This window comes from Lissotriton vulgaris, chromosome 5 (genome assembly GCF_964263255.1).
Source record: "Lissotriton vulgaris chromosome 5, aLisVul1.2, whole genome shotgun sequence".
Taxonomy (NCBI): domain Eukaryota; kingdom Metazoa; phylum Chordata; class Amphibia; order Caudata; family Salamandridae; genus Lissotriton; species Lissotriton vulgaris.
In genome coordinates this window covers 1,326,115,616-1,326,139,460 of record NC_141693.1, presented here as the reverse complement: position 1 = coordinate 1,326,139,460, position 23,845 = coordinate 1,326,115,616, and the positions used below count along the sequence as shown (strand labels likewise).

The following is a 23,845-nucleotide window of genomic DNA, read 5'->3' as shown; positions in this document are numbered from 1 at the left end:
CACGATAAAATGATGTCGAGGGTGTGGGTCAGTGGAGGCGCCTCTGGAAACTGAGGCCATGTTGTTCTAACTACGTCCTGGAGCCCTCTATAGTGGAGATATTGCCCCCTACCTAATCCAAAGAACTCCGTATCCCGTTCAAAGGACACAAAAGAGTCATCCGGATAGAGGTCCGCCAAAGTCTCACATCCGCCACATCGCCACTCTCGGTAGGACATATTCTCCTCCATCCAGAGCACTGGGGCTAAGATCCACACCGGCAGCTCCCTATGGAAGGGGGTCCTTCTTAATATCTTCTCGACGAACCGCTGCCAAATTCCCACTGTGTGTCGTACCACATAGGGCAAAGCCTCATCTGCACCCCTTCCCTGCATCAGGGCCTCTCTTAGAACCTTCTTGTTTGCCGTGCCCATCAGTAGTTTCAGTTCCCTGTTCTCCTCATCCGCGAACCACCTTGCGGCCGGGAGGAGCTGTGCCGCATAATAATATAAGTCAAATCTTGGGGCCTCGAGGCCTCCCTCCTCCCAACATCGGGTCACCGTGCGCAGAGCGACTCTGCTACGCCCGCCCGCCCAGAGTAGAGACGTGAGGAGCGAGTCGAGTGTGCGAAACACTCGGGGAGGAAGCGGACACAGGGTATTCAGCAAAACGTACAAAATCCTGGGGAGCATCACCATCTTGGCGATCGCCAATCGTCCCATAAGGGAGAGAGGAAGCGCGTTCCAGAAAGAGACGGACTTGTGGAGAGCCCGGAGCACTTGGTCGACGTTGTAAGTCAGTAGGCACTCGTAGGTTGAGGCCACCTGTATGCCGAGATAGCGGAACGCCTCCCGCTCCCATCTGAGGCCCAAGCACGGGAGATCTGCGCTCGGGTTTGGAGCACAGCCTGCCAGTGGGAAAATCAAGGATTTACTAAGGTTAATACATAACCCAGAGGCCGCGCCAAAGCGGTCCAGAATCTGCATCAACGCGGGAAGTGATTCGCCAGGGGACGTCAAATAGAATAAAGCATCGTCAGCATAGAGAGAGATCATGTTTGTGGTATCACCTACCTTAATTCCCCATTGCTCCAACTCGGCGGGAACAGAAACCGCCAGGGGTTCTATTGCTAGAGCAATCAGGAGAGGGGAGAGAGGGCACCCTTGGAGAGTGCCCCTCCCCAGGGACCATTCCTCCGAGCGGGCCGACCCCAGCCGAACTCTAGCACGGGGTGCCCCATAGAGCACACGGATCCAATAGCAAAACACCAGTCCGAACCCCGTCCTCTGGAGCATCTCCATCAGATACCCCTAGTTTACCGTGTCAAAGGCCTTAGCCAGGTCGATTGACACAAGCAAGTGAGGACCCTCTCTCCCGCGTACCTCGTGGAGGATATGATTCAGGCGCCGCAAATACATCTCCGTATTACGGCCAGAGATAAACCCACAATGGTCCAGGTGGATCAAGTGGGTCATGTGCGGGGCTAGGCGAGTGGCCAATGGTTTAGTGAGGATCTTTGCGTCCGTATTGATCAGGGTGATAGGCCTGAATGCTGCGGGGTCGCAACCGTCCCCACCCGGTTTCAAGATCATGCAGACTTCTCCCTGGTTGATGGTGGGTAAAAGAACGCCAGACTCCAGGGCTTCATTATAAACCTGCAATAAGAGGTGGGCCAGGACTACCCCGAACGAGTGGTAAAATTCAGGTGGGAAACCGTCCCCGCCTGGGGTCTTAGCTCGTGGCAGGGTGGCCAGCGCAGCGCCGATCTCGCGCAGCGTCAACTCCGCATCAAGTTCCTTTGCCGCTTCCTCCGAAAGGGTCTGGAGGTCCAAGTCCGAAGATAGGGCCGATAGGACTCCTCCGTGACCAAGAGGTCAGCCGCATATACGGTCTGCAGGTGGGATCGGAGGACCTCAAGAATAGCAGATTCCGAGTGCACCATATCACCACCTGGGTCTCGCAGGGCAACTATCCTCTCAGGCGCAAATTCATGTTGAAGAATCCAGGCCAGTAATCGGCCAGATTTGTTGCTTTCGCGGTGAAGACGCTGTCTGTATTGGCCTAAGGTATATTTATCAAGGCGGGTGAGGATGTCATGTACCGACACTTGAACCTCCTTCTCCGCCTCCTGGTCCAAAGCGTTAGGATCTGGTCGAGTCTGGGTACGCTGAAGCACAACCTCCGCATCTCGCAGCTCTGACAGTAGCTGTTTCCGTACCCCGTATGTGAGGCCCATACAGGCTCCACTTACCACCGCCTTCAGGTCCTCCCACTTGGTGGAGTAGGGTAGATCACCGCTCCCCCAGTTCAGATCTATGTAATCCAATAGGGCAGCCGCCACATGGTCTGTACCCACCTGGTCTTGAAGAATGTCCGCCGGCATCTGCCAGGTGCGGGGACGGGCAGCTTGATCAGCCCATTGTGCCATGCATGTCACTGGGGCATGATCTGACAAGTATCGGGCCTGATGCGTAACCATCAAGGTGAGAGACGGGGCGAGATTAGCCACAAGTACGTGGTCCAATCTACTATGGGTGCCATGCGTCGGGGTATAACAGGTATATAGCTTCTGAGTGGGATGACAAGTTCACCACACATCCAGCGCCCCTAAGTTGTGCATTACTTCCTGAAGACGCGCCGTCATACGGGGCTTTGTGCCAGACCGAGGGGGATGTCAGTCTAAATCAGGGTTTAATACGCAATTGAAATCTCAAAACCAGAGGAAAGGGGCATCCAGATCCGAAACAACAAGGTCTTGAAGAAGAGAAAAAGTTCGGGTCATCGATATTCGGTGTATAGCAGTTCAGGAGTAAAAATTCCCTGTCATCTAGCCTGATCCACACCAGCAGATATCTGCCTTCAACGTCTGCTTCAACATACTGGACGGCGCAAGGGATCCCGGGCGCCACCCAAATGAGGACCCCCCTGGCATATGTGGAGAAGGAGGAGTGGAAGATCTGACCTCTCCATTTCTTAGACAGCCGCTGAGCGCCCTCTTCATCTAAATGGGTCTCCTGCAGGCATGCCACAGAGACCCCATGCCTTTTAAGGAAGGAAAGGACCTTGTGTCTCTTGGTGCAAGTACCCAAACCGCGCACATTTCAAGTTAAGAATTTAAAACCCATGGCCGGTGATTGCGCCCAGCTGGGCCATAGCATACATACATTGCGACCTGCCACCTCCGGGCCCCTGCTCCAGTCAGACCGGAAGGACCAGCCCACCCAGTGAGCCACATATAAACCCGATTCATCATACATTTAATGCCAATAACATTTTCCGCACTAACCCTACCCCGCCCTCCAAAAACTCCAAAACTCAGAACCCCTTCAAAAACATAGTCCCCACCCCCACCCACGAGCAAGAGGACAGCAACAACCAAAAAACGCTACCTGCCCTTCCCCTGCCAGTGCCAGGACGTACACAGCCACCCCATTCAACCCACTCAACACAAATTCACACACAACCAACCAGACCCACCCACCCTCCCCCCAGCTCCCTGAGGGACCCATTCCAGGACAGTCCCCGGGCATGTCTACTGAATACAGTTTCTAGTCTGGCCGGTGATCCGCCCGGAAAATGTGGACCCCGCACCCCCGTACCTCCGTCCAGCGCAATGCAAGTCCTCCGCTTCAGCCAGCCATCCAAGGCCCCCAGTACCAGTTAGGGATAACAGTGGACCAATAAAAATCCAACAGGAGGCCCCCCAACTCGGAGGACAACAAACCATTAACAAAACAGTACGTCAAGTCAGAGCCTACTCCAGCCGTGGTTCAGAAAGGCCAGTTTCCGGGATCACTGGAGCCGTAGAGTCCGTATCCGGCAAAGTTTCCTGCAAGATATCTGGGACCAAAACCTCACCAGGGGTCGACGCCCCAGGGGACTCCGGGGCCTCCCCCGTCGACGATGTTCTCATGTGGAGTGCCCCATCCGCTCCCACAGTAACTCGGGGCTCGGCAGAACCCCGGGATCCAGACCGGCGCCTCCCTCTGCCTTGACGCCGCCACTGGGGTCGGGTCCCCCAGGTCTTACGGGGGCCGCCGCGCTCACCAGGGGTTAGGTCGTCTCCCCTTATCTCGAGCCACTCCCACACCTCCGCCGGGGACTCGAAGAAGTGAGCACAGCCCTGCGAGAGCACCTTGAGTTTGGCCGGGCATAGAAGCATGTATTGGAGTTTCATTTCCCAGAGTTTTTGCTTAACTCCTAAGTAGGACTTCCGCTGCTCCTGCACTTGTTGGGTATAGTCAGGATAGATGGAAACTCGGCTGTTCTCGATTGTGAGGGACTCCGTTTCCCTTGCAGCCTTCAGGATACAATCACGATCTTTATAGTTCAGGATCTTTGCGATTATTGCTCTCGTGGGCTCGCCCGGGTGCGGATGGGGGACAAGGGCCCTATGCGCCCGCTCAATGACAAACACACTGGACAGTCTGGTCGGGCACAGCTGAGTGCGGATCCAGGTCTCCAGGAAGCGCTCAGCATTTCCCGCCTCCAAGCGTTCCGGTACTACCAGGACCCTGATGTTACTTCGACGGGCCCTACCTTCCGCGTCCTCAGCTCTTATCTCCAGCGCACGTGTAGTGGACGTAAGGTGTGTGACCGACTTTTGCAAGGATAATTGGGTGATATTACCCTCCGCGTCTGAAACTTTGTCCGCCACCTTACGGAGATCCGTTCGGAGTAGATTAACATCTATAGATACAGTCTCTATCTGCCTCTCCAAGGCAGAATGGGATCCCTGAATAGCCTTCAAGATCTCTGCTCGGGACGGCTCTGCTGGACCCTCCCCACCGTTCTCCGGACCCGTCTGCCGTGTAATCCTCTGTGAGGGCAGACGTGGAGTAGTATATTGCACTATGGAGTTGGGTTGGGACGACTTCGAGGACCTATCCTTGCGGGTCGCCATCGGGAGGGGTAGATTGTGCCCCTTCCCAATATGTTCCAGAGGGTTCCCCCCAGGCACCACTGGCTAGGTATGGAGCGCAAGGGCGGTCCAAAGACAGGAATAGCAGGTGAAATGGCCGCGCACTAGGCACCTTCAAGCAACTGCGATTCGGGAGGCGTCCAACCCAAGCAGGGGACCAGTTGGAGCAAGCAAAGGCGGAGAGGCAGTCCCCTTTCCTCGGTGTAGATGTACGTGTAGAGGCAGGAGTCCGGTATCCCCAGCGGTGACGAATGAATGGGCGGCCAGCGGTCCACAGTGCATCCACCGGGTTAGGCGGTGGGATCTCGGGTGATGCGGTCGATGCAGGCAAGCAAGCTCCCCCGCCAACCAGGGCGCCCGGAGCGGCGCCCCCCACCTCCAAGAGGCAGTAGCACGACCCCCAAGGTTCCAAGGGCGCCCCTCCAGAGAAGCGCACGACGACAGCGCAATGCGGGCCAGGGGTCTTCCAGGCTGTATGCTGCTACGGCGCGGGGAAGAAAGCACCTCGGCACCCGGACAAGATGGCGGGCGAGTGGGGGAGGGGCGCCAATCCACTCGTGTCCCCTGAAGCGCAGCACCACGGACTGCCGCAGGTCCCACAGTCACAGCGCCCCCCCCCCCCCGCGGAAGGTCCACCACAGTTAATCGTCCGGGGGAAGGACGGCCGCCGCGACCTCTTCACACGGAGGCAAGTCGGACCTACTAGGCCGCCCAGCAACTCGCAGTCTCAGATAGGCTTCATGCGCCTACCGCCTCCGACGAGGGCAGAGGTGTCCTCCGAATTGCAGCACCGCTGCCCGTTTTGGCCCTTCGTGAGCCCCCCAGGGTCCCAGGGATTAGCCAGGCACTCACCAGGGGCAACGCTCCCCGAGCGGAGGATCCGCTTCAGCAATTCATCAGGGGAGGGGCGTGCGCCGCGATCTCCCTTCGGGGGTCGGCGCAGATTGCCGAGGCCTCACGATAGCCACCAGCCGCTCTTTGATGTCCGCCAGCCGTAGCCCCCGGCAAGAGGAGGCCCGTCGAGGACGTGCCCAGCCCCGGATCAATGGAATGCCTCGTCCGGACGGGCCACCTGCACTGCTACACTCCGCTGTAGGCCCAGACCATGGCCTCGCGTAGCTCGGCCCGGAGCCCTCAGTTCGCCGACAGGATCTCCGGCGTTGTTTGCGCTGGTTCGATAAGTCACCCCTCCGATATAGGGGTCTTGTACGTCTTAGGGAAGCTTCAGGCACATCTTCTCTCGAATAGACAGCCCGGGCAGGATCTTTACGCAGGATAATCGGGTCTTCGGGACGGAGCTGGTGGAGCTCACGTCCTGTCGGCCATGGTGCTTGGCCACGCCCCCTGAACATGAACTGATTAGGAGGTCAGAGTTTATTAATAATTCTTTTGTACAGCTTCTGCATCAACACCAGTTGGTAGTGAACACCACTAATTGTTGGGTGTGTGGTCTTATGCCACATACTACGGATAGAGGTATTCCCCATTTGGTTCTGCCATTTAGTTACAATGGGTCTGTATGGGCATATCAGACAATGTTTATTTATGCCAACTAAGTCTATCCCCTGCGTTCGATGAAAGATAACTCGAGTAATAGTACCTTAGTGAAGGGAATAACGGATATGATCAGAGATATCGATACATATGAGACTATTCCTAAGGATGAGGCGTTTGCTTATATCGGATGGAACGTGACTGGATATAGTGTTAGTCTGAGTGAAAAGCAGAGACGGAAAAGGTCACCTCCGATTTGGATCGTACCCCATCGTGGTCATTTTTGTCTGCAAGGTAATGGCAAGAATCCGAGAGCTCAGTTAGGGAAGAGTGTTTGTACTCAGATGTATGTTTTTGCGTCCCAGACTTCCCCACCGTTTTTAGCAGCTAAGGGAACGTATTTTGTTTGCTATGACAGAGCATACACATGGTTGCCTCCTGATTTTTCGGGAACTTGTTATGTTGCATATTTGTTACCTCCTACGTATACTGCTGCTGCAGATTACCACAGAACGAGAGTTGTCAGGGGTGTCTTCGATCAGGAAGATACCACGGGACAAGAAGTGGGAGACTTTCTCAAGGGTTTCCTACCATTTTGGGGACCTATGGCTAATAGTAGAAACATACGGCAATTGACGAGAGTGGTTGAGCCCACCATAAATGAAACTGCTGGTGCCCTTAGTAATTTGACTGCTGAGCTTCAAGCGGATCGCCTTATGACATTACAGAATCGTATGGTTTTAGATGTCATACTTGCAGATCGAGGTGGGGTATGTAAATTGATCCAATCGAGTTGCTGCGTTTTCATACCAGATAATGCTCCTACAGTATACCAGGCCATTTCCAAGCTACATAAGATCTCTGAGTCTATACATGTCGACGAAGGAGGTTGGTCGTTAACTGGATGGTTTTGGGGACTGTTATCCACTTGGGGATGGAAGATTCTGATGATCATCGGGATAGCTTTAGCGATTCTTTTCTCGTGTTGTCTCTGTGTACCGTGTGGTCCTGCCATATGTGGCCGTTGTGCTACTATGTGTGTAAGGAGACCTGTCTTGAGAGAAGTACTGAATAATAGGATGATGCTCCAGCAGCATCTTGACGATCTGATGAATATTGACATTGATTCAGGCGCAGACTGAGTGATTGCCTATGTAAGGGCGAAAGGAGGGTCTGAGGTTCCGTGAATTCTGAACCCGTTTTATAAATGTCATGGTTTCGTTATGAATTTGATAGTAGCGAACCGTAACTAGTGAGTTCGGCAAGTACGAGTGATTTTGTCATGTTAAACCGACGGATTCACCATGTATTTGGAGATTTCGTTCCGAACCATGGGTTCCATTTTGTGCATGGCAGCCATTTTGTGGTTGCCCTCACATAGGCCGATGACCGCGGCCGAACGAGTCTTTAGTACACGTACACGTTAGTTTGAGTTTGTGCTGACTTTTGGATGAACCGAGTGAACTGACCTCGTTGCCTGAAGCTGACCTTGCTAAGCCAGTTCCCTACTTGATAACTGATCAAGATTGAGGATCAAAGCACAGGACATTGTAAAGTTTAGTATACACACACACACCCCTTATCCTGCTCCTTATCTGTTTCTGTTTCTTCCTTTATGGCCTCTTTATTACATGGGTTGTGGCCCTTTTAATATGGGTTTGTCCGGCTTGTGTAAGAAGGAATGTTGGGCTTTCCTGTATAATTAATGGTGGGCCGGACAACTGAAAAGTGGGTTTGTCGTCATGCGATACCTTTTGTAATAATACCTATGATTGGACAAATTGTAAATAGTGGGTGTCTGTCCAGAATATGATTTTTGGCATAAAAGAGGATGACTCGCCTTAAAAATTTGAGCAGTCTCCTACGAATATACGCTGTGTTGTACTTCGTGGACTTCTGTTTCTGGTTGCAGCCAATAAACTCGATCTTTGACGCCACCGAGAAGTATCCCGTGTCTCTGTATTCTAAGACAGGTGAACCCGAAGACTTTGGGCGTGCCCCTGGCGCCGCTGGGTTCTAAAACCCGGTTCTTCAAGGGCACAACTTTGCCCGCCTATCCTGGCAGGATGGCCCATCTTGTCACCTTCTAGTCCCCATTTTTCTCACTGCCTGAAGGGAATGGAAAAAGGTCAACTGTCAAGCTATTTACATTCATGTGACCCAGGACAAAGGCTGCAGGCACTAAATGTTTAGGACAAGAAAATGCTAACTTTCTAAAAGTGGCATTTTCTGAATTATGAGATAAAAGTTTACGTTACCATTAAAGAGGATTTTTAAATGACAATTCATTTGAGGCCAAACATGACATTCTGACCTGTTCCTAATCAAAGGTGTGCACATATTAAATATAATAAGATAGCCCAATGTTATAATATGGGAGAGGGAGGCCATTTAGTATTGAAAAATGAATTTAGGAGTTTTTCACTTTGAGGACATGTAAAGCGTAAAAGCACATGTCCTACTTTTTAAGTACAATACACCCTATCCCTGTGGGCTGCCTAGGGCCTGAAGATTTAAAAGGCTCAAAATGAAGTCCCTTTTTTCTTGTGCCTAGACCGCAGATTCAGTTACTGTTTCAGCAGCCAGCAGAAAATGTTTTGCCATGTCTCCTCGTTCCGCTGTCCCAGAAACAATCGTTGGACTTAGTGGATGTCACTGTGATGAAGACCGCTGGCACCATTGTCATTCTAGGCAAATACGCCAGGTCTCTGGGAATCTCTCCAACACTTCACCATTAAGTGATCCTGTGAAGATAGAGAATACTTCTGGCAATTCCTCTACAAAGGAATGGTAGGTTCAAACCAAGTGGTTAACACTGCTGCTGAGCAGCAAAATGGCCGCTCGCTGAGAGGGCCCTGCCGGCTGATGCATAATCCGACTAACATCCTGCCCTAAAGTGGACCTGAGTCGCCAGCTGCTTGGGCCATACAACTGTCCCTCGAGCACTGCATCAGATTAAGCCCTACATCCTGCCTGCCGGATCCCGGGAAGACACGATCTGGAGAATGTGCTGTGCCGGCCTGCCATGAGGGAGAGGCACAGCGGCCTGGGCAGGGTCACACAGTGAAAGCTGAGCAGCACAGCTGTCCCGGGGATCGAGCGGCGCCGACTTCTTACACCCTGCTCGTAGTGGGGGGTCCTCACGTTCCGGTTGGAGTCTTTGGGTGTTGCAGTAGTTCCCTCCCCGTAGTCTGGTTGTGGATGCTGCGGCGGTCTCTAACCCTGGGTGTTGGGCGGACTGGACTGTGCCATCACCTACCTGATTCTGTGGGCGCCTGAGTAGCAGCTGGCCAGATCTAAGAAGCTGTGTGCTTTGACAGACGTAATGTGGAGTGTTGACAATTAACTTGAGGAGGCACTGGCGGCAGGATCGTTGGCCGCATCTCCACGCCGCTGTTGGTTGATTGCCGATCTTTGAGCCTGCTGGGCGAGGCACAGCTGGGACCTGTGGCGGCGAGCCTGCTCCGGGACCCTGTATTGACTGTGGAGCTGAACGTGCACACTCGGCTGATGCAGCGCCTAGGGTGGAGCGGTGAAATGGCCTGTAGGATCAGCTGCATGCGATTGAGGACTGGCGCCTGGTCTGCTGCCCATGCATGCTACTGAGTGTGGGATGGGTCCACTGGGAGACCTCGCCAGAGGTGGCGTGGCTTGCCCCACATGCGGAGCTGAGAGTGACGTGAATGCCGCCTCGCTGGGAGCTGTGAGACAGGCCGCGTAAGCATTCCGGCTAAAGAGACATGGCTCGCCAAAACAGCAAAGCAGAATGAGAAAACGGTGCCGGACTGGCCATAGCGGGCACCGGGCAATCCCCCGGTGCGCGGCACAGGTGGGGGCCGTTTTTGTGCCCCTGGGGGCCGTTTTTGTTACAGGGCCGTTTTTGCTGCAAAATCGCCCCTGTAACAAAATCGGCAGAAAACCGCCCTGGCAAAGAGCTCGGTGGCACCTCCACCCCCCCCTTCTACCACCACCGAGTGGGGTGTGGGGGCCGGTCGAGCACTTTGCAGGGCCTGTTGTGGTTCCCAGTTCGGCCCTGAATGAGATATGGATTGCCCTCGCGCCTGCTGAAAGCTGCGAGATAGGCCGCACAAGCAGTCCGGCTGGAGGAAGGTAGCTCGCACTGCGGATGGTGCTGATTGGTGCTGGGGTGCATCCCGCTCCTGCCGAACACTGAGCCTGGCTGCTTGGGGTGTCCGGCCGAGGGGACGCGGCCTCACGTTTTGTAACTCCGACATTGGGTGTGAGGCCTGGCGGGTGGCCAGGCCTGAGGAGTGCGGCGTGAATCTCTACCTTCACACGTTGCTGGTCATGGTTGGTCTGCTGCCTCACCCGTTTGCGAGGTGCTGTGTTGTTGTATTGCTGATCCCGGGCATTGATCTTGGCACTGGCCCGTAACCTGCTCTACCGTGCTTGTGAACGCACGGGCCCAGCTGAGGTTGCACTTCTGCACAAGGCCCCCGCATACACCACTAGGCTACTGCCCGGATTGACACCTCACCCTATTGTTTGCCCTATTTTCTAACCTCCTGGAACGGTTCCGCAGTGCCCCTAGGCTCCTGGCTGGACAGACAGGGGTGCCTCCTGCTGCTAGCCACATAGTCTTGTGGATACAGGCCTCTGCACCTGCATGAATATGGTAAAAACGGACACTAAGCAATTTATGCTCCCATTCGTAAATAAGAGGCTCCTGTGGCATAACGATTTACAGCAAGATCCAGATGCTGCAAACAGGGAGGGGATGGCTGAGAAGGGCGAAAATCTCGTTCCAATCCAGTTTAAAAATAATAGATAACAAAATCGACAAGCTCACTGACCGTCTGGACCAGGTGAAACAACAGGTGGATATTCACGAGATCAGATTAGACAAACTGGAGAACTGCGCTACTGATGCCAGCAAATTCCAGACCGACACCAGAGAGAAGCTATTGAACATGGAAAGAGTACTAGAGGTCATCAGAGCCAAAAATGAGGACTCAGAAGCCTGGTCCCGCCGCAATAATATACGCATTACTGGAATTCTGGAGACGACGGCGATTGACAAGGTGGAGGACTTCTTGAAGACACTGCTTCGGGACCTGTTTGGCTCTGCTCTTTCTTCAATGTTCATTGTGGAACGAGCCCATAGAACATTAGGTCCTCGCCCTCCGGTGGGCGGCACGCCAAGGTTCATACTTGCGAAACTGCTCAACTACTGCGACTGCCATGGGATACTTCGTGCGGCCAGGAAGCTTGGTCAAATCGCATACCAGGATAATCAAATCTCCATTTTCTCAGACTTCACACCAGGGGACCAGGCAGCTCAAAGAGAATTTGTACCAGCTAAACGCATCCTTCGTCAATCCGGGATCCCATACGCTTTACTGTACCCAGCCAAGCTAAAGGTCACACAGGACGGTAACCAACATCATTTTACAGATGCCAAATCCGCCTTAAAATTTGCTAATCAGGTCGCGGGTAGCAGGAGAGTGCCGGCTGCTGCGGGATGTGCGGAGGCTGTTCTGAGTGACAACGACTGACTACGGGCATGCTGTGGAATTGGAATTGAGCAAACACAAGGAGATGATGGACGGAGCGCTGAAACTTTTCAGACACTCACCCCCAGTCACAGATCTGGGTTGAATCCATCATCATTCATTAGCTCACTTCGCCACCTCAGTTCAGACCCAGCTATATGCAAATCAGTCTTGCAATCTGTGCCTTAAGGGAAAAGTCCAGGCCAAACTGCCAAGCCAGGTCTTCCCTGAACTGGAAACAAGCATCCTGGGACCGGTTTCTGGGTAACACTGTTCATCAGCCAGGCTAGCTTGAAATCAGTGGCAAAGTGAGCAAGGGACCAACGTCTGGGCATACCCTGCCAACTTAGGGCGAACAAAGCAAACATGAGGAGATGATGGACGGAGCGCTGAAACTTTTCAGACACTCACCCCCAGTTATAGATCTGGGTTGAATCCATCATTATTCTTTAGCTCACTTCGCCACCTCAGTTCAGACCCAGCTATATGCACATCAGTCTTGACCCTGTGCCTCTGAGAACAGTCCAACCCAAACTGCCAAGCCAGGTCTTCCCTGAACCGGAAACAAGCATCCTGGGACCCGTTTCTGGGTAACACCCTTTATCAGCCAGGCTAGCTTGAATCCAGCCACTGATTCTTTCAGCACTCTACAGCCCTAATACAGATGACCCCAGTTTCTTCACTCATGTCTGGCATATTATATCCTCCCATGGGGACCCACTCTCTGATATGGGGTGGTGATTTCAACATTGCACCATCGCCTGCTCTAGACCACTTGGGGAATCGCACGCACCACCCACAGGCTACTGCTTCCCATTGTTCAATCCTGGAGGAAAATTCCTTTTTAAATGATTGGCGGCATGCACACCCTGGCGAGCACGAGAGTTCCTGTATCTCTGGCTTGTACGTTACTTGGTCCTGTATAGACTTATCACTCACTACACGAGACATTGGACCACCTCTGTGGACCGCTTGGACCATACCCTATCTGACCATACCCTGGTGCACCTGCAAATGCGATTCCCGCTTACCCTACATCGCATGCTCTCATGGCGCCTGCCCCACAACGCACTACGCGTTGCCGTCTTTCGGGAAGATATTCGAGGCACTATTATCGACTACTTGGAGCATAACATCGGCTCCGTCGAGTCGTCCTCAACCCTCTGAGAGGCCTTCAAGGTCGTGATCACGGGGAAATGCATTGCAAAGCAATTTGGGATGTTAAAATTTATTAGGGGCACCCTTGAGCGCCTAGAAAAAGACATTAAAGCCCTGGACCACCTGCATTCCCGAGACCACAGCCTGGCCACTCTAGCCTCCATCATGTCCAAGCTAACCGAGTTTCATGAAGAGGCTGACAGGGAGGTGGTGTTCCCTGGCAGAGAGGCTTGTGCTCGCCGATACGGTGAGGGCGATCGTCCTGGTAGGACCCTTGCAAATCTTCTTAGGCAGCCGCATGCATCCACTTACATCACGGCTCCCTGTGATGGGATCGCTGGTAGAACTACCTCCCCCAGGGACCTCATTGCAAGGGTTTCAGTGTTCTATTCTCAATTGTACATTGCGGGAAGGCAGCATCTAGGGAACTCCTGGCCCAATTTTTTTACTCCATCGAGCTGCTGTGGCTCAGCAACGGGCATCGGGAGTATCTGGACGAACCATTCATGCAGGAGGAGATCTCCAAGGTCATTGAGGGACTCCCGGGAGATAACGCCTGGGCCTGGATGGGTGTCCTAAATAAAACGCTATATCACAGATTAACCTTCTGGTAGTTTATTGTAGGAGAAACAATAGAGTGCAACTATAGCGTCTGCTGACCAGCTCAAACTGACCAACACAGAACACCGAGCGTGGAGTTAGAACAAACTCCATTCTGGAACACAATAAGTACATAAGGAGAAAAGGGTCAAACTAGTAATAAGCAAATACATTTACAACACATCTTCCTTCTTTACAAAAACCAAAAACAACAAATACAAGGAAAGAAACAAAACAAGAAATTAATCACAACAATAGTCATTGAGATATGCTGGTGGTTTACTGTACCTTGTAACTCTTGTATTAGCATCAAAAGAAGAATTTTGTGTGCAAGAATTATCAGTTGAAACACTAGGAACACTCGAAGAACCTGAATCAGACGCATAACCACCACCAATACAATTCCTGTCAACAGGAGAAGAAAATGAAATAGGGTATCTGAAGATGATAACATATAACCACTATTCCTCTTGTCAGAACAGAAATCAGAAGAAACTTTCAAAGCATTATCAAGAGAAAACGATGCACTCTTCTGATACAAAGCAACTCTCCTGATATTCCATTTTTCTTCATTTGAAAGTACATCATAGTGTGGAAAAACTTCATTTACCTTAAAGGGTCCCCTAAATTTAGAAAGACCTCTGATAACTCTTCCAGATTTTACTTTCACATAATCACCTTTATAAATGTTTGATGTAACATTCCCACTATATTTTTTAGAACTTGAAGGATCATCATTAAGCAATAAATCCTTCAATCAGAAAGGAGTAAATTTAGAACTTGGAACCCTACCCCTCATTAACTCAAAAGGGGATTTTGTTTTCTCAAGATGAACAGTGGTACGGTATGCAAAAACTATGTCTCTAACAAGCTCAGGAACAGATTCAGCTCTGAATTGAGCTAATTGAATTGTTCCTTTCACGAGTCTGTTGATTCTCTCACAAAGACCGTTTCCCTGTGGGTTGTAGAGAGAGGTGCGATGATGTGACACTCCAGACTCACTTAAAAACGTACGCATACTCTGAGACACCAATTGTGCACCATCGTCAGTGATAATGACACTTGGAAAACCCTCATCTTGGAAAACCAATTTCAAAATCTTGATAGTACTGTCAGTTGTAATGTCTTTTACAAATTCAACACACAACCACTTGCTGAAAACATCCACACAAACAATAGCAAACCGCTGACTCCCCGCTAATTCTTCCATTGGTCCTATGAAATCTAAGCAAATTGTGTGCCAAGGAATGTTTGGAGAATCCAACTTCCCAACAGAGGAACCAACTGCAACTTTTAATCTCTTTTCACCCTCTCTACAAACCGTGCAATCCTCAACCAATCTGACCACCTGTGAATCCATCCCAGGCCACCAAAAATTTGCTTTCAATCTCTGTTGTGTAAGAGTCTGTCCTAGATGACCTTCATGCGCTAAAGTGAATAACTTGTTCCTTAATTCAGAGGGTGGTATAACTTTATCATTACGTAAGAGAATATTGTCACCACACGTTGACAACTCATTCAGAACCTTGATAAAAGGCCGCACAGAAACATTCAAACAACTTTCTCTCCTAGACCCCTGTTTGATCATTTGAATGACCACTTTCAAAATGTGATCATTTTGCATCGCCTCAATCCATTCTTCCTCCGAGAAAGATCCTTTTTTTTTTTAAAATCTGTTTATTAGCATAGTAATTGGAGCAGGTACATACATATTCGGGCACAGCAATAATCAGAATGTCACATTTATATGTTTGCTCAGTACTTACAGGTACTTAGTATCATTGATTTTTCATTTCCGTCCGGAACCGTTGCAACTTAACAATCCCCTAATATTCCCACACCCTCCCCCACCCTCTAGAATCCCTCCCGACACTCTTCCAACATGCGTATAAGTGTGATATTTACATCTTGGTCACTTATTGCTCCGTAAATTGCAGTTTTTCCCATACTCACAGACAGGCTGGGATAGAATTGTCAATGGTACGGGGTACTCCGTACCTCAACACAGTGCACCTTACATCGTGAATGTCCCGAAGGGCTGGACCCATTCATCTTGTATGTATTGAGTTATCTGTATCCCCATCATCCCCCTCATCCCCAGCTTCGAATGTCCCCAGTACAGTGAACCAGTCCAGGGAAATCAGTGTTTTCCTGAGACCTCTGTGTTCCTCTCGCTGTAGCGCTTCGCCTTCTGCCTTGCCCCATCGTATTACCTCTGCTTTCCATAAATCCGGGTCAGGTGGTCTGGGGGATTTCCACCTCATCGTGATTGCTCGCTTCGCTAGTAAGAGGGCCAAGTCTGTGAAACGTGTCGCCACGGTCCTCGTGCGTGCTGACGGTCCCAGCCCCAATAGTGTATATTCTAGGGTGAGCGATTGGGATAGGGTGCCAGCACTTTCAAGTGAGTCAGCGATGGTGGTCCAGTAATGACCCAACTTGGGACATTGCCATAGCATATGTATTAGTGATGCGTCGTCAGTGTCGCACCGGGGGCAGTTGCTACTCGCGTCGGGGAACATCATGTGTATGCGATGTGGGGTCAGGTAGGCTCTGTGTAGTAACATCAGCTGAATAAATTTGAATTTGGGGTTTCTAGCTACCTTCTTGGGAAACTGGAGAATGCGTTCCCATTCTTTGTCCCTCAGTGGCCTACCAACATCTCCTTCCCATGCTGTCCTGAGTGACGATAGAGGGACCGCCCTCCCCGTTTTGATACTAGCAGTGAGCCATTTGGTCAGATGGCTGCCCGTGCCCATGAGGTAGTGCATTGTTATTAGGGGGTTTATAGCTGGCTCTTGTCCTTCAGGTGCCCAGTTGTGCGTTATATAGTGACGAAGGCCTGCGTGTAAAAGGAATGAGCCCCTAGGAACGCCATACGCAGCCCTGAAGTCTTCAAAGGACAGTAGGCGCCCCTCTGCGAACAGGTCGCCCACATGTGTCACACCTGCGTCCTGCCAAGGCATTAGCTTGTTCGTCGTGAGTGTTCCCGAGCCCAGCGGGATACCCAAAAGGCTGCCTTCCGCCAATATGTCACCGCCAGCCGGAGGAGCGGTGGGGCATCTCTCGGCAAGTCCGATTGGGGTAGAAGCAACTTGTGTATGTCCCCTCTTTCATGCTCCCTCTCAGACATGTCAATCCCGTGTAGGTTGCGGCCTGCCACCCAGTAGTCCAGCCATTGTAGCTGGCACGCATAGTTGTATGCCCTAAAGTCTGGTGGGCCCATACCACCAGAGCCTGAGGGGAGCTGCAGTTTAGCGAGGCCTATGCGTCTGCGCCCGTGTCCCCATACAAGTTCCGTGAGTAGTGTGTCAAGATGTTTAAATGTCGCTGCTGGGATCAGGAATGGCAGGTTGGTGAAGTGGTAAACGAGGCGAGGGAGCATTACCATCTTAGAAATGGCCACTCTGCCAGCAAAAGAGAGGGGCAGCGTCAGCCAGAATTGAATTTGTGATTTTAGTGCTCTCATGGTCCTCCCAAGGTTGCCGTCAATCATCATGTCAGCTTCCCTGTGGATGTGCATCCCACGATATCGGAAGGTGGTTCCCGCTATCTGGAATTCGTGTGAGGGAGTCAAACGCCTGCTTCAGGTCCAGTGATATGCAGCCCTCCGAGCCCGCGCCCACCAGGTTTCCTAGCTTCAGCTGGGCCAAGCGTCTGAGATTCATGGCCGTGCTCCGGCCCGGTACAAAACCACATTGGTCTGGATGGATCAACTGAGGTATATATTGCACTAGTCTCGTCGCCAGCACTTTGCTCAAGATCTTTGAATCAGTATTAACGAGGGACAGGGGTCTGTAGTCGACCAGCTGTAGCCCGTCTTTGCCTGGTTTTAAGAGAGATGTGATCAATGCTAGCATGGATGATTTCGGTAGGGAGGCCGACCGTAAGGCTTCCAAATAGACAGCGTGTAAACGTGGGGCCAGGAGATCAATGAACGTTGTATAGAATTCGGCTGGGAGGCCATCGGTTCCAGGGACCTTGTTCCTAGGGAGGGTTCTAATTGTTTGTCTAATTTCGGCTAGTGAGATGTTGCGCTGTAGGTCTTTGCTTTGCATGTCGGTGAGTTGGGGCAGGTCCAGTTCCCCCATGAAGGCCTCATAGGCGGTCTCTGGCAGGGGCGGGCTGTACAGCGTGGTATAATAGTCTTTGAACGCCGTATTAATCCCTATTTGGGTGGTGGTCGGAATGCCTGTTTGGTCCAAAATTTCTAAGATTGGGTGGCAAAGTGGGGAATCACGCAGGAGACGGGCCAAGAGGGGGCCAGATCGGTCCGCTTGCGTATGCTGCCTATTTGTGTGTTCTCTGTAGTCTAGGAGCCTCAAGTCTTCTAGTAGCTCTGCATGTCTAATGTGAGCCTCCTGTAGTGGTGTGAAATGTGCATTGGTGCCCGCTGCCTCACTCTCCACGGACGCTAGTGAACCCTCCACTTCCTTCTATTGACTGATGACCTCTCTCTTTCTGCCCACTCGAGCGGCCATCGCCTCTCCCCTGAGACAGACTTTAAACGCGTCCCATTCTATCTGACGGGTGCTGGCTGTGTTCGCATTTGTGGTGAAGTATGTTTCTATAGTGTCGGATATGGACGATCGGAAGACTGTGTCTTCAAGTAGGTCGGGAGGTAGTCGCCAAGCCGGGATGGGGGGCAACAGTCTGCCCCACTGCCAAGTGAGCTCAACGGGGTTGTGGTCGGACAGGGTTTTCCCCATGTGTTGGGTTTGGACAATTGAAGTTGTCAGGGAGCGGGAGCAGAAGACATGGTCGATTCTGGTGTGGAGCTGGTGGGGCGGGGAGAAAAAGGTGTATTCCCTCTCCTGTGAATGTGTGCTGCGCCATGCGTCTGCCAAATCCCAGCCCTCAGCCCATCGTGCTAGAGCGTCTGCCTGTTTCCTGCTCTCAGTGGCCAACAGGGGGGGGTGTGACCTATCCAGTGTAAGATCGAGTACAGCGTTGAAATCCCCCCCCCCCAATGATCCAATGGTGGTCACCCCAATCAGCAAGTATCCCATTCAAGGTAAACAAAAACTCCGATTGACCTGTGTTTGGTGAGTACACACAACCTAGTACAATGGCATCCCCATCCAGTAAACCCCGCACAAATACATATCGTCCCTCCTTATCAATCTTCTGTTCTAACATCTTGAAGGGGACAGAGTTGTGAAGCCAGATCGCCGCCCCCCTGGAGAACGCAGAATAGGAGGTAGCAAAGAGCTGCCCTCTCCATTTTTTGCGTATCTTCACGCTTTCAGCAGTGTTCAAATGTTTCTCTTGTAGACAAGCTATCCGTGTCCCTCTACGGTTGAGTTGAGCTAGAATTCTGTGGCGTTTGTGTACCGAGCCCAGGCCCCGTACATTCCAGGTGCACAAATGATAGACATTAGGAGGTCCCATAACCGTCTGTGTGTGGTGGTAGAGCGGAGCACATGGGTGACCGTGTCAGATTCGTCTTGGTACTAGGTAAGAGTGCCTTGTGAACATATATCCCCTTAACTATAAGGTCTCCAGGCCAATGGGCTCGGGAGCCAAACAAGGGTGCCCAACGTGGGCACAAGGCAGTGTGTTCCATGTTCATAACGGGGGGAGTAGACCACCGGTGACTGTCACTTGATGGCCCGCTTTGGCATGGTAGCCCTTAACAGGGTGAGCCCTTATGCAACCCACCATTTATGAGGAAGGGGGTCGGTTATACGTTACCACCCGGAGGGGATCGAGTGTGTCGCCAATCAGAACTCCGCCGCCATCTGGGCTGTGATCTTTGGGAACAGTTGTAGACTGTCCACTGACCCGGATACCTCGGTGTGGGTGTCGGTGGTGACGGTGATCCTGTCCCCGGTTGCTCCTGCGTCGTGAGCGGCCAGTGCCTCCTCCGTTAGTCGCGTCTGTGGTGGTGAATGACCCGCCGTCTGGTCCCCCGGCGGTTGAGTGTTCATCGGCACGCCTTGTGAGGGGTGTTGTCTGGAGGTGGAAGGTTTGTCCCGTTGATCCGGCGGGTTCCTCCGACTCCCACTGCGGCCGTCTGCGAATGGGTCTTGGGAGGCTGGAGGGGTGAGTGTGACTTCCATCCATTCCTCCGCCTCTTCCGGCGAGTCGAAGAAGTGAGATTTGTTGTCATGCAATATCTTGAGTCTTGCAGGGAATAAAGGCGCATATTTCATATCTCTGTCTCTGAGTTTGCGCTTCACCCCCATGAAGGTGGACCTGGCTCTTTGTACCGTGGCCGTGAAATCGGGGTACACCGATATGTTTTTATCCTCAGAGCGTATTGGTGCCTTCTCCCTGGCCGCTCTAAGAACAGTGTCCCGATCTCTGTAGTGGAGTAGGCGCGCAATCAGTGGACGAGGGGGTGCCCCTGGTTGCGGGGGCCACGATGGCATCCTGTGCGCCCGTTCCACACTGTACAGGGCCGTAAGGTCTTCCTGGCCCACCAGTTTCCGTAGCCAGTCTTCCACGAATTGGGTGGAATTCCTCCCCTCGCTTCTCTCCGGAATACCCAGGATGCGGACGTTGTTGCGACGGGCACGTCCTTCCTCATCGTCCACCCTGTCCCATAGCTGCCTGAGCTGTTTCTCTACGGTCTCCAGTTTCGTGGAATGCTCCGTCTGCTGGGGTATGAGGTCACTCAGCGCTATCTTCTGTTCCGAGACCCGCTCCGCCAACTTGTTATGGTCAGCCCGCAGTAGGGATAGGCCAGCCGCCATGCTGTCTATGCGTGATTCTAACGCCTCGCGTGTCGCATATTTCGTTGAGGATGAGGTCCAACTTGGCGTCCTGGGAGCCCTTTCCGGTCGGCGGGATGATGTCCGCGTTTGAAGAGGCCAGTGGGTCTTTGGAGCCCGTGGACTGCATGTCCGTTGGAGCGCCTAGGTCCTGGTTCCTGCCCCTGTGCCTACCTATTGACCTAGTAAGCAGGGCGACTCCTGAGTAGCTGCGGCCTCCAGCTCCCCCTCCGCACGTGTCCACTCAAGGGTGCCGGGCTGTAATAGCGGCGTATCCGGGTTCTACTGGATGTAGGCAGTTGCGGTGTAGACCCTAGGCCAGCCAGGGATTGCGTTGGTCAGCTTGTGCAGGGATGGCGTTGGCCGGCTTGTTGCGGCGTTGCTGTAGGGTGGAGTGGCGTTCCGCTGGGGTTCCTGCGAGTTGTTAGTGCCCTGGCCTTGCAAGGTGTAGGGGGGAGTCCATAGTCTTCAGGTGATGGCGAGGAGGAATCTCTTTTTAGTGACCGGGTTCGCAATAGGCGCCGGGCTTCTAGCATGGCAGCAGGGCTCCGCAGCGCGCAACTTCTTCCTCCACTGCGTGCCTGTTTTCCTCAGCTCAGGTACGTGAGGTCTCAGGCCCCACCGCAATGTAAATGTTTACTGGTCGTGGGTGTGCGCTGCCTCGTGTTCTCCCGCTGCGCAATGCCCGCTGTAGCGGGAGCCCGGAGTGAGCAGGTTGCCGTGGCCAATATCCCGGGGTCCCGGTCTCGGCTCCGGGGTGTAGACAAAATGGCGCGCCGTGCAGGTAACGGACAGCGGGGTCCACAGTGCCGACGGCGGGTCCCGCACCCCACCAGACCCGTCCTCCTTACCAGTGGGGTCGAGGGCGTGGATGCCTCAGTAGGATTCAGTCAGGCGGCGGCAGGTCCCGGTTCCCCCGCAGCCAAGCGGGTCCCGCAGCGGGGTAAGCCAGCGGGTGTTCAGCAGCCTGGTGGGGGAAGCAGCGAGGCTATAGGCGGAGCAGGGGGACCCTTCTGTGTGCCCCGATGTCGTGGTAGAAATCTTGCCGCACCTCCGGTCCGGGGTCCCGCCTGGAGCGAGTCAGCGACCAGGGGTAGGTCGGGCAGGCCGCAAATCGAGGCCGAGGTCTCACTCAGCACCGCAGGCCGCAGCAGGAACCACGGTCACAGCGCTTCACCGGCGAGGTCCGGGGGGAGCAGCACCCCACCGCCGCACGCCGCTCACTCCCGGGGTCTCTGTGCACCGTGTGCAGGTGGGTTGCAGGTCAGGATTGCAGGATAATTCGCTGGTAATTCGGGCTAAGGACCGAGCACTGGAGCTACACGTCCACCATGATCGGCTCTTGGCCACGCCCCCTCCTCCGAGAAAGATCCTTTACTTACTGACAACACATCATGAATCCAAGCCACACTCTCATCATCAATATTTAAACCACAAAAATCATCCAATGCGTTGTCAACATTAATTGAAAGCCTAGATAAGCAATCAGCTTGAAAGTTGCGCCAACCCTGAACATGCACAACCTCAAAATGATAGTCTTGCAACCTAGCTGCCAACCTAGCCAATCTTGGCGATCCATTGTCCGCCCCACCTGGAGAAAGAATACGAATCAAAGGCTTATGATCAGTCTTAAGGATAAACTTGGTACCCCAAAGATATGTTCGAAAATATTGTGTGCCCCAAACAGCTGCCAATGCCTCCTTCTCTATAACTAAATAATTCAGTTCAGAAGAAGACAAAGAGCGCGATGTGAAAGCAATTGGACGCTCACCATCCGAATGTTTTTGCAAACGTACAGCACCCAGTCCTGTAGCACTAGCATCTACCATCAATATGGATGTGCACTTTGTATCAAAAGGCGCTAAAATATTTGCCTCACAAATTTCCTTTTTGATTTGATTGAAACTTGATTCTTGTTGAAGTCCCCAGACACATTTTGTACCCTTCTTCATGAGAACTCTTAAAGGCGTAGTTTTGCCTGAAAAATCCTTAACAAATTTAGAGTAATACTCTACCAACCCCATGAACGATCTAAGTTGTTCTTTATCCACTGGACATGGAGCAGAACATATTGCCTCTAACAAATTTTTCTTTGGTCTGACACCAGCGGCTGAAATCTCATGCCCAAGATACTCAACATGTTGTGCTAGAAACGAACACTTTTTCATGCGCAATGTAAGGCCTGTGTCCGAAATTCTATGCAGAACCTGTCTAAGTACACAGTTATGGTCAGCCCCTGAATCAACAAACACAAGAATGTAATCTTGGAAATAAACTACTTTCTGGATGCCTTTAAAAATTTCAGTGACCATGCGTTGGAAAACACTTGCCGCTGATATTAAACCAAATGGAAGACGTGTAAACTGAAAAATCCCTTCGGTGGTGATGAAGGCAGTGAGGTTCTTACAGCTTTCATGCAACCTAATTTGGTGATACGCACTCTTGAGGTCCAACTTCGAGAAGAACTTAGCACCATCAAGAGTTGACACCAGCTCACCAATATACGGTAGAGGAAATGTGTCAGCAATAACGCATTTATTCAGAGATCTCAAATCGACACAGAATCTCAACTTGCCATCCGATTTAATGATAATCACCACCGGAGACACCCATGAGGATGCTTCCACTGGCTCAATAACACCACTTTGAAGCATCTCATCCAACAATTTCTTAAGTTCATCTCTAATTGAAAATGGTATCCTTCTTAGTTTGTGTTGTATAGGTAGAGAATTTCTTTTGACCTTTATGAGATGAGCATAACCCTTCAATTCCCCCAATTAACTCCTAAAAACAGAGGGAAATCCACCCAAAATTGTGTCAATAGAGTCATCCTCCAGAACCATGATCTGATCCGGAGCCCTAGGATTAATTATAATGTATAAATCATACTGGTGAACCCACCCTAAAATCGGGGGTCCATCAACTGAAAGATAATCTTTCCCAGTAGTGAATTTATTTTTGAAAACAATCTCAGATACAAAGTTACCTAAAATGTCAATTTTTCCCCCTTGAAAATCCCTTGGAGAGATGTCACTTTCAAGCAATGTTTTATCCTTCCACAACATTTTAAACGTTGTATTAGGAATTATAGTATATCTCGACCCAGTGTCCACCATCAACAACACCTCTCGTCAATCAATCATGAAGTCTACCTTGGGTCTGTTTTGTCTTCTGTAGTCCTCACTTACAAAGTCGACATCATTTACAACTAAAAGTCTGTTTTTCTCAAGTCTGTAGCTATCATGATATTCCTCCACAACAGCGACTTTCTGTGTAGTCTTTGTTTTGCACATTTTAGAAAAATGACCAATACTTCCACATTTGAGACATTCCTTATTGGCAGCAAAACAGAATCTTGCATCAGATGAATGGGTGTTACTGCCGCATCTAGTACAAAACTTGTTACTAAGAACAGGCTTCCTCATGTTGTTCTTGAATTTGTTTTTGACAACAGCCACAGAATCATC

The 23,845-nt window shown here is 51.7% G+C and overlaps 1 protein-coding gene across 4 annotated transcripts in view; it reads left to right on the top strand.

Annotated features, from left to right (window-relative positions):
* FKBP5 (FKBP prolyl isomerase 5) overlaps nt 1–23,845 on the top strand; it is a 940,582-nt gene that overhangs the window by 249,756 nt on the left and 666,981 nt on the right. The gene's annotated exons all lie outside the window — the stretch shown is intronic.